The sequence below is a fragment of the Epinephelus fuscoguttatus genome, linkage group LG8, assembly GCF_011397635.1.
Source record: "Epinephelus fuscoguttatus linkage group LG8, E.fuscoguttatus.final_Chr_v1".
NCBI classification, from domain to species: Eukaryota; Metazoa; Chordata; class Actinopteri; order Perciformes; family Serranidae; genus Epinephelus; species Epinephelus fuscoguttatus.
Genome location: NC_064759.1, coordinates 7,161,107 through 7,173,319, shown reverse-complemented (window position 1 = coordinate 7,173,319; position 12,213 = coordinate 7,161,107). Strand labels below are relative to the sequence as shown.

The following is a 12,213-nucleotide window of genomic DNA, read 5'->3' as shown; positions in this document are numbered from 1 at the left end:
AATACACTCACACATCTATCTCATCTAGGAATCCAAAAACACTGTGACTGTGATTTCTATCTCTGAAAGTACTTGCTACACTGTCACCTGCTCCCTGAAATTCAGTCTTTATCACATTAGGAGAGGAACAATGTTTGGAGCCCAAATTGTTTTTTGACAGGTACAGAGGCATCGAAGAGGCTCAGGTGTGCCTTTAAAAATAGTCATGTATTAGTGAAGCTGTGAACACAACTCAACTGGCTAAATGCAAATCTCAAGCTCAAGTACAAAAGAATAGTCTATACTGTAAAGTACTTAAAATCCTACTTCTACATTATCTCCTAACGTCATCAACAGTATGGTTAAAGGTTGTTGTATGCAACATTCAGAGTAGAACATATATGAGGCCCAGACAAACCAAACCGACATCAAAGAATGAGTGGTGATGAATGCTGACTGTTGCATCGCCTCACGCCACTTGGGTCTCAGCCAGAAAGTTGCACTTGAACGCACTGCAAAGACAACAGCCAGCGGCCAACTAGCATGTATGTTCTGCGTCTGCGTGAGAGAAAATAACTCTCCTGACCAGCAGGTGGCCGTAAGGTGTATTTGTCAGACAAAAGGGAAACAGGAAGACCAACAGGCACGATTCAAGATGCTACTTAGTCAGTAGGATACGCAACCTGATGTTGAAAGAACAAATTATATTTACTGTGCGCTACTGAACAACATGACAAACAATTACGAACCATTTCTGTTGAAGAGCTCAATTGCTAACAAAATAATCGTACCTAATATAACAATTGTGTTTCAATCCCAAGCCCTCTTGGCCTAATGCAACTGTCTGCTTTCCTTAGTTCTGTTTTTCTTCTCGTGCACTCAGCTGAACCTCCACTCAGAGTAATTTCATTCACCGACGGGCACCGCTGTTTCCGATGCTGAATCAGCATGCTGATTCGGCCAGAAAGAGGCCAACAAGAGCCGACTAGTGCCAAAGGGGCATACCGTAAAAACTAGGGCGACAGATGCTCATTGATGGCCCTTGACCGTCAGCTTGGTGCGTCAGAGCACATGGAGCCCCTTTAAAGTTAGGGAAAGATTCTGGTTATGAAAAATACACCACAAGTGTTTTAGTTGCCTAGATCTTTTAGGCAACTTATAACTACGGTGAGAAGTCAAAGTCAAGTCCAAGTCTCTGGCATGAAAAACATACCTGCTATACACTCATCCACCACCCTGACCTCTACAATTTGAAGTCTCCCTACATAAAGGGCACACAGCTTCCTGTACTGGCACTGAACTTTGGTGTTGGACGTAAATCATGAGGTGCGTCCAATATGGATGTAATCCTTGGGATGCTGGGCTGCTACATTTTGAAAGCTTCTATCATCTAAAACCCTCAAAAAGGGGCATGATGTATGAGAATGACACATTACAGGGGAGACTGGGACTTTCTGTTAAAGAGGACCTGTTCTGCTCATTTTTTTGGGTTCATACTCGTATTTTTCATTTCTACTAGAACATGTTTTCATGTTTTAATGGTCAAAAATCACTTATTTTCCTCATGCTGTCTGTGCTATATCACCTGTATTCACCCACTGTCTGAGACACTCCGTTTTAGTGCCTCTCTCTTTCATAGATACAGAAACATCAATGCCTCATCGGCAGCTGGATCGTATAGTACCGACATATTGAGCAAGACTTGCCGGTAAACAAATACAAGTTAACAGGGGAGCTGCAGTTTGTCTGTATAAAAAGCACTATAAAGTTTACATTTCTCAAACGACTCCAATGAGTCATTTTTATATTAAAGGGTTTTTGATCTATGTGTGGTAGAAAAAAAGTTTTGTCTCCAGTTAATTAGAATCTCTATATTTAGGCTAAAATCGCAGCTGGAGGCTCAGTAGTGGAGCGTGTGTGAAGCTTACATGTACTGAACGTCTTGTGTAGCAGATAATAAGCTATTGTCATGAGGAAACACTCAGATTGTCAAGCACTGATTTGGCTTATTTTCCTTGGTTAGTACTTGTAGAAAATATAATTTAATGTGGAGGTGGAAAACTTTTCACACATGATCATACGCTCTTGAATAAAGACACAACTCACTGAAATCAGTCCAGAAAAACCGCAGCTCCTCCGATTACTTGCATTTGTTTACATGCAAGTCTTGCTCTTTCCAGTATGTTGGTGGCGTTGATGCATTACTGCAAAGGGCTGACACAGTCAATGTGACATCAACATATATATGTTTCTTCGAGCCCCCCTCCAGAAAACATCCAGACTGCTTTGACAGGTCAGCGTCTATGGATCTTCTGTATCTTGGGGTATCTACCCTGTCACTGCAACGAGGGAATGGCTGTAACCAAGGATAGTGGCCCTTTCTACGGGAAAAATCACCAATAAAAGCTTCTGAACAAAAGAAGACATGTTCCAGCAGCAATATGATCCCAAATCTGAGAGAAATTAACAACATTACATGTTTCCCTTAGGTTAGTATGTAGCTACATGTACGTTAGCAGTGTACTTGCAGCCAGGGAATGAATGTAACTGGGAATAGCAGCATTTTCTACCATAGAAAATCACCAGCAAAAGCTTCCAAACATGAATAGACATGTTCCAGCAAGAATCTGAGAGATATTTACAACATCGGCAAACAAGAGTGTATCTCAAATCACAGACTTCCGTTAATACATGTCAATGTAGTGCACTATGCACACTACGTATTTCTTGTGTGGTGCACTAATTTCAACAGGCTAGTGTTGGCTAAAATCGCACTGCCATTCTGAACGTACCGAAAGTAATGACAGCTTTTTTTTTTTAAACACCCTCTCCTTCAACTTCTTTTTAAACGGACATTGGAGCATTATCGCCAACATTTGACCTTTCGGCTTCTATTCAACATCAGAGCGTTGAAGAGAGGCATAGCGCACTCCGTCTGGCAAGACGAAGAATGTGAAAGTGTGATTAACTTAACCGTTCATTAATTCATGTAGAAATATAACGACCAACAGGGCTATGCTCTCACTCAGTGGATGGATGATGTCACAGGAAGCTTTGTGGTTGATTACTATGCCGATCTTACAAAGGAAGGTGACACTTGAACAGTTTCCTCCACTTTGTTTTGCTATCAAAGCTAACGTTAGCTAATGCACTAAAAATATTCCTCTTAATACCTCCCCAATTACTGATGAAGTGGACTTCTATTCTGGCTCCTAAAAACAAAACAACATTTTAAGACTCCTCTGTAGCCTACAGCCCTGTGGGGGAGAGTTGTGTTTTGCCTCCAGCTAACAAACTGACATCATTGTGACATCAGCTCTTAAGGATCTATCAAGTATTTAGCACAAAATTATGCCATCTGAGACACACAACAAGTTTACCTGTTTCCCTGACGTTAGCATGTAGCTTCATTTAGCCGTGTAGGCTACGTAAAGTAAAAGCTTGCAGTAGCATACCTGGAGCAGACGACCATAAAAAGAAATCTATCTCAAAAGTAGAGAAAATGTTAGAAAGAGAGTATTTGAAAACGGTCTAAAGCCTGAGGTTTAGCTCACAGGGATTAATTCTACATACTTTTACCTCATTATTCGAAACTCTGGCCACATTTAGCATCAGCATCCTTATTTGTAACACTATATATAAGACACAAAATGCAGAAAAACACAATAGGTCTCCTTTAAATTTATCACACTGGGCAACTTGTCTGAACAATAAAGACAGAAGTGGAGCAATCCAGGTGAGAAGACCTGAAGCTAAACTAGCTGCACTTGAGTTCAACCAGATCTTCTCTGAAAAACACCCACTGTATAGATTACAGGCTTTCACTGGGGATTGCTATACCTGTACAGTACATGCTTATCATCATGTAGCTCTCATCTGATCTCCCTTGCTTTACACCCTGTCTTCTCCTGACAGTGAGATAACAAGAAGTGACATCACAAGGAATATCATTATGTATAAATGAGCCACCCACTGCCTCCGTTTCCTCCATAAATTATCAGGCGAAAAAAAGAACAAAGCTTTCAAGGAACAAGATATTAAAATCCTTCCTGCTTACTGCAGTGTGAGAGGAGCTAATAGACGAATATCACTGCCGGATAGATCAGGTAGAGCAGGAGGTCCAAGGTGAGGGAGAACACACACACACACACACACTCACAAACACACACAAACACACAGGCTGAGTGCTGTGATCGCACCAGGGGGTGTGAGCTGGAAAAACTGCCACCCTCCATCTGAAGGTGCTGAGATAAATGAGCACACAACTCTCTGCTTCTGCCCTTTGATTTCACTGCTGCGCCGCTCCAGGTAAACATGAGAGGAAAGAGAGAGGATGGGGCCACTGAGCATGTGATCACACACACAAACACACCAAAATTTGCACACAAACACAATGACAGAAGGGAGATGGGAGCTCCAAGCGTATGCACTTTTTCCGGCAATTTACACATGCATGCACATACTTTCTCTTCTGCACACGCACTCACATTCACACTCCTCCAACATCTATCCAAAGACAAGTTAGTTTTCGTGAGCCTCTGATATTTCGTTTCTTTACATGGATCCAAATCTAGAGAAAACAATCTGGGAGAACACTTGAACCTGTTCTGTATTTGCAGTTTGACACACCATCATCATCAATAAACACATAAATCTCTTCGCCTCCTCCCTGTTTGTCATCAGTCCTCAGTTGGCGGCAGCAGAGCGATCAAACAGTTTGCTTCAGAGTCCGTGTAAGCGGAGACAACACAATCGGATTAAACACGTACGAGATAATAGCTTCTCTGTAGCTGTGATTGAACAAGCTGCCCCGGGGAGCCAATCAATTCTCTAAACTGGAACCGGAAAAAAAAGTCTGCGCTCTGACTCGTCTAATATAGACACCTTTTCTCGCTTCCTTGATCCAGTCGTAACATCTGGATCGTAACACGGTGGAGGTTTAATCAGGGGCAAGCATCGGGACAGGAGGAGAGAGTGCTGAATCCATTAAATATGGATTAGAGTGGTAATCGCTTGAGAGTGGGACATGAGGGCAGAGGGGTGTGGGAGTACAGCCAGGTGGACGAGCTGGTGTGACATGAACCACAGCAGGAGGAAAGGGAGAGGGAGGTCGAGTCAGCATGGGTGTGGCAGCAGTGCCCTTAACATGCAGGCTGGGTGTTAGCACGGAGAGGGCTACATGCTAGCGTACGGCTCCATCTGTTCAAGAGCAAAGGAGGGAGCAAAAGGAGCGGGCAGGTTTGAATGACTGCTGCGTCTGAGCGTTCACAGCAGCAGTGAAGGAGTGGGTGATTGGGATTTGTTTGTTTGTGTGTGTGTACATGTAGCCCACGGAGGGCATTCGCTGTGACAACACTGTGCAGTCTGGGAATAAATGTGGGTTAATGATGCTGCAGACCAGATGTGTCGCACTCACATGTTGGACGCTATGCAGATGCTACTGGAAAGCGGATGTCTACACTACGACTGCATATTTTTACACTGACTGTCAAATGTGCAATTTCTATCTGTGATAACACAGGACTAGTCAGGGGCTCAGCGAGCTCAGATCAGTCCAGTGGTGCTGACTTAAAAATCAAACAGCAGAATAAAGCCAGTCTTCGATGCAGATTTAAATAAGATTCCCACACATTTATAGTTTGCATGTCTCTCTGCCGAATATTTGAAAATCTCTAAAGAGATTTGCATTAAGTTATCGGAAATCTTTTCAGACTTTGATACGGTACAGTAGGATTTTAAACACTAGGAAATGGTGGCAGCGAGAAACTGAAATCCAGGGAGAATGGTTTAATTTAGAGCCAAAACAATTAGTTGATTGCCAGAAAATTATCAGCTATTTTCATAATCAATAATCATTTCAGTCTTTTTTTTTTTTTTTTTTGCAAAAATGCCAAACATTGGCTGATATGTTGCTTCTCAAATGTGAGGACTGGTTGCTTGCATTTGACACCATCAGTAAATTACAAATTTTTGGGTTTCGGACCCATGGTCAAAACTTGAATAACCACCCCACGGTTGTATGCCTCCACGAATCAATCAAGTTGCAGTAATAGTATACATCCATGTCTGTCCAGACTCATACGTCGCCATGACAGTTGACAATGCCTCAAATACACTATGGATGTTGCTGCAAAGAAGCTACATATTCTCAAATGTGTAGGCTGCACGTGCATCTTCAACCCAGCAGCACAAAAGATCTTTACAGTCAGCACAGTTTGAAGGTGGTCACCAATTCAGTATCTGACCAAATGTCTCCACTTCTGTTCCTTAGTTGTTGAGTAAGGGCCAGAAAAGTGTTTTTGCAGAACATTCTGATGTCACAGTGACGTTGACCTTTGACCTTTTGGATATAAAATGTCATAACGTCATCATTTTATCCTGTTAGACATATGTTTGAAATTTTGTCATAATTAATGTATGACGTCTTGGGTTACGGCCAAAAAGATGCTTTGTGAGGTCACAGTGACCTTGACATTTAATCTTCCACTATGAAATTCTAATCAGTTCATTCTTGAGTCCAAGTGGACGTTTGTGCCAAATTTTTTACTGGGTTCCTGAGACATCATGTACATGAAAATCACTGGCACAGAGTCATAAAAACAAGGGTTCTGAAGATACTGCCTTGAATTCTGATTGATTATAATGGGCCTTTTTCAATATACTCTATCATTTTACAGATAAAATGAATAATTGATTAATGAAGAAATTAATTGGCAGATTAATCTATAATGAAAATAATCTTAGTTGCAGTCGTAGTTTCAATAATAATACATCCATAACTCTCAAGTTTTTCCAGACATCAAAACAGTGCATGGAGGACAAAAACAACCCAGAAAGTTTTCATAGCAGCAGCAGGAACATGTGTACTTGCACATATTGGATTAAGCAATGCTTTGCTGAATGGCGCTACAATTCATAGCAGCAAAAGTTGAGTTAGATCCAATAAAGAAATTGAATCAACAGGTTTTGTTTCTTTGTCTTGCTAGAACCCGTTGGTTCCAACCAACGTGGAGGCTGATGTCAAACATAGGATTGAACAGAACATAATTTTTTGCATTTGTAGCTTCTATAAAACTTAAAATGTCTGGTGTCAATTTTATGACACCCTTACCCTAAAAACAAAACAAAACAAAACACAAAACCCCTCAATTTCAATTCAATTCAATGTACAAATGTAATTTATCATGCTGTTAGATTGTTATACCACCCCAATAATGACGGCGTGTGTGTGTGCTGTAAACAGGATAGCAAGCATTTTTTGGACTGCAGTAAGAATTTTGTTTTGGAAATTATTACATCTATCTTTTTTCAGTAAATTTAGACATTTGGACGTCACAGTTCTCTGGAGTTGTTGGCAAAGTTTGGATCACAGGAGTAAGAAACAATCCTTTGCAGCCACCACTGGAATCAAATTCTACAAATACTAATGGTATAAGTGAAGCCTACTCTTTATTTGCAATTGTGCAGAAACACTAGACGTAAAACAGAATGAGCAGACATGCAAGGAAAAAGCTTTGCAGCATTCAGATGTTGACTCAGAATCTGAATGTCAATGTTAGGAGAGAAGCTTCGAAGCTTTTTACTACTTGTTACAACCATCAAAAACATGACCTTCAACAACAATCATCAGTCAGCTACATATTTAGCTTTACACATAAAGAGACTAGGATTCACAGTTGGGAAGTATGTTTGTGGAATCAAGAAGCACATTTCATTTGAAATTTGGCTTTTGGATTTAAAAGCTTCTCTGACGAAATCCTCCACATCTGAGAAAGCAAAAAACTACATTTCATATGAAAGAGAGTCTCTGTTGGATTTTGGCAACGAGCGTACTGGTTTGGCCACCAGTGTGTGCGCTTCAAGCAGAGCCCTCCGCAGAGTTTTATTTTGTAGATGAGACCCCTGACAGAACGTTCTCTGCTCCAAAAGAGTCACTTTCAAAGGCACCCCAGTAGGTGGAGGATCAAAGCAACTCAATAGCTGCCCTGGACCATCATCTTAAACACCATCTTCTTTGGGGAATCAAACACCGCGCTGCAATACTTCCCCCATACTCAGCAATGAGATTGGGCAAAGAAATTTGAAGGTGTGATTGAGCTGCTTTGATATAAGATTTGGAGACAGCATAAAGTGAGGCTATTTTCTTGTTAAGATAAGAGGAAAACGGTACTTTGAACTATTATTGCTCATATTCTTCAGCTGATGTTCTATATTTGCTCTGCTTGATATGTACACTGGAAATAAAACTCTGGGTAGAATATCCCAGACTGAATTGACAGAGAGACGATCCAGCTTGACTGGTACGAAACAGTATTGCCTCAAAGGCCAACATGCTGTCTTTGAAAGATGTTTGATGGTGGCAGCTTAAAAGTCAGCCATGTCGTTTGACAAGCAGACTTTGACAGACATATCAGGGTTATAACGGCAATATCGTGGATAAATTGAACCCGACAGATGGAAATAAATTTGAGATGAAATCATGAGAGCGCTCTTTCTCCTTGTCCTTAAAGTCGTGTAGGAAAACCCCACTGCTGGCAATATATGATCAGAGTTAATCAAGAAGAGGAGCTCTGACTTGATCAATCACAGCGTTTGGCAGCAGAGTACACTGAGGGAAGTCTTATTATTTCCCTCCCTTGAGTATGCTGCTCCATCCTGAGATGCTGCATTCATTTTCACAGCGGGTCCCTCTCGTCTCTGCTGCTCTCTTCCTCTTTCACACCCATTCCATCATCTCTATTCTCTTAGGCCTTTTCTCTCTCTCAAATTCCTTCCACTTTGCCTTTATACACAACAGTATCCTGGCGGGGTCAACCAATACGTGAGAGGCATCGGGTATCCACTCTGACAAGAGAGCATTATAGTGTCAAGCACCACTAAAGGTTAATACTGTCAATTTCCATGCTACAGACTAAAGGCTTTGATGATAGCCTATTCTTGGTTTTAGAGATGATGGTGCTGTTGAGAGGAGCGGATGGCACCTGGAGTGGCTTGTCTAGTCTGAATCTTCCTTTCTGTTTGTCCTCACCATCCTCATGCATTTTCAGCTTCTCTGTTTCAGTTTCTCTTTTTGTGAAGAGTGGTAAGCTGCGGTTTTCTACTGTTTTTAAGGGCAGGCAGCTACGCTGGAGAACAATGTGAGAAACCTATTAAAATAACCAATTAGGGTACAAAAGTGAAGGAAGTGTGAGTCAAATTGGGAGAGGTGATAATACTCTGCTCTTTTCCTTTCTGCTCTTCTCTTTGTCTCATAAAAGGATCTGACTTCAATCTCTTCCCTTAGTTTTTCTATTGTTTGTCTTTTTTATTTCTTTATATTTTTATATTTTCCTGTCTGTGTGACAGATAGCTTTGCCTCTTCTCTGTTTGTGTAGTCTGTCATCTTTCCAGGTGGAGAGGAGGTCACATAGCTCAGGTTCTACTTGTATGGCAGCCCCTGAAGTTTCTTGACGTCCTCCTGCATCCATATTTTCTTCATACGTATTCTCTATTATCTTATTTTTCATCCTGATTGTTCTCACTTTTACTTCTTTAGTCTATAAGACATCTACTGCTTGTATGTCTGTCCTGGAGCAGGGATCTCTTCCTGAGGTTTCCTTCATTTTCCCCTTTAAAATTAGTTTTTTGGGGAGTTTTTCTCCATCAGAATTGAGGGTCTAAGGACAGAGTGTTGCATGCTGTGCAGACTTTAAAGCCCCTTGAGGCAAATTTGCAGTTTGTGATATTTCATGTTATATAAATTAAATTGAACTGGCATGACTCTTAATTTTACTTTATTTATGCCAAAGTCAGACCAGTGGCAGCCTAGATAGAAGAATGCTGAAGGCAGAGCAAGAATAAAAACATTGCACAGTGATAATTGGTGCTGCATTATTTAGGAAAAACAAGCTAAAAAAACATGTTTCTCTGAATGCAATATGAGATAATGAGGTCAAGGTGCACTGAAAGAATGAATAGCATCAACGTGCAAATAACATGCTGACAACTCTGAGTGGAATGTTAAAACCAAGATAATACCTTACATTAGCAAGCTAACTGCTAACATGCTAACCATCCAGGAACATGCTAGTGCTAGTATTGTAATGATGGCTCTCCAAACTAGGGCTGCCCCCCACTAAGAATAGTCCTAGTCAACCAACGATATGATTATGACAGTATTCAACTCAATGGTTTGAGTTGAAGGTGTGAGAAAGAATAGTATCAGTAACATTGTTAACACTGTGCTACATTACAGAGAAATACAAACCGTACTAATGAACCTTCATTAATATAGGCCTATATTTTATCTACAAGTGCACGTCACACACTGAGCGAGCCGCCTGTTAATGACGCTGTGGACTAATGGGCATGTAGCTACTTCCATGTTTCAGATGATACGTCACGTTTGTAGTCGACCAATGAAGATGAGTTTACATATCACCTTGGGTTCGTCCTTCACCTTCTCAAAATGATCCCACACTTTGGATTTCCTGCCCGACATGTTATTAACTAGCCTGTGGAATAACCGCAGGTACCAGCCCTGGAGATTAGAGGCTGTACACATGCCGCGTCTGTAACTGACCAATGAAATCTTGCCAATGACCTTTCTGGTCGACGAACGTTTGGTCGACCATCGGAGGCAGCCCTGCTCCAAACTTCATTGTTTGTTTGGTTACTAAAGGTAAGAAGTTCGCACAGTTTATTCACAAAATGTATTTGTACCATTGAGTCCCATCTCATAACTGCTGATGAACCATTCCTCTGTTATGGAGAAATGTATACTACAACACAGGAGGTTAAATAAAAGTTACTGAGTGACAGCGCCATGATCCTTTCCCATATATCTTATTTGAAACTGCCAAACCAGACCTCAAGTCTTAATATAAAAACCTATAAAAACTTTGGACCAAAAGCCACTGCACTGTTTATCACTGTAGGGTATCAGAGAAATCCAATTTACTGAACTTTGAGAATTTTGGATTCTTTTCAAATTTGTGCCTGGTTTATTAAATTCTAAATAGCTGGGCCCCTACTCCACTACATGACTTTCGCATACTTGTTCAGTAAATTTTATTAGATCCTCAAGGATATCCTCTAAATGAGATTGTACCAGATCATTTTAACTGAAAAGTCTGTGAAGAGGTGCTCAGCTCTGTACTCACTGACCTGAAATTCTAACTCATGGTCTTCATGACTTTTATTTGACAAGTTGTGTGCTGTTGTGTGTAGCTTTGTATCCTGTGTCTTGTGTGTTCTTTTCAGTATCAGTATTATGCTGCTGTATGTTTTTTTTTACACCGCATTGTTTATTGTTGTGCTGTCTCTTTGTTTTGACTTGCCGAGGAACTACAGATGCATTGTACTGTACATTGTCACAAAAAATAAATGATTTTAAGCTACAGGTGCTTTCAGACCTAGAGTTATCTTGCTTTGGTCTGAATCAGGGACTGACTATGTTAAAGAGTTGTATAATCGCCTAGAGTTGGTTCGTGTTCTCACGGCAGCATTTACAAGTGGACCAGATCAAATGCCTTGCGTGAGAAAGCTGCTCTTGACTGGTCAGAATTTCCATGTGGGAAAAATCCAGGAAGTAAAGCAAACGTTGAAGAAGAGTACACTTGCAAGATAAATGTGACACTTTCTAATGTCACAATGGAGGGACAACTACGCAGGTTGATTTTAGCGCTGCTCATCGTGGACTATATTGCTGTCATTGTTCATTTTAGTCAAAGCATACAGTTTGAAAACGAGGCGCGGCTCCGACTAGAAAACAATGTTTTGATGCATTGGATGTGCTGAATGTGCATATTAAGGCAGTACAGGAGGAGGTGCACATTAATAATCCTCCAGGACTGTAACATGCTCATGTTTAACCCAAACAATGTGTCATGTGACTGCAGTTGGTTCGGATCCAGGTCGGAGCACGTTCTCACCAAACAAACCGTTTGGCTCGTTTGTAACTGGACCGAGACCACCTCTTCAAGAAGGTCTCGGTCCGGTTGTTTTGGTGCGCATCCGAGTGCGATTGCTGTGTTCACAGCTGCCCATCCTCCATTTTGGACTGTTGGACCCTGCATGTCCAAGTTCACCACAGTCCAACTTAACACACAGATTTACTTTTCCTCCCATGACAGTTACATTAGAGTGATTTAATTTTGCTGCCAAAGTCAGGAAGACACATTCAATCATAGTTACAAAGCACAAACTACAGACCATACATGCTGAAGCTCATAACATGCAGCTGTAAGTCGAGAC

General features: G+C 41.1%; 1 protein-coding gene across 1 annotated transcript in view; it reads right to left on the bottom strand.

Moving 5' to 3' along the window:
* Nucleotides 1–12,213, bottom strand: part of LOC125893947 (thrombospondin type-1 domain-containing protein 7A) — a 239,557-nt gene that overhangs the window by 196,470 nt on the left and 30,874 nt on the right. The window lies entirely within an intron of this gene.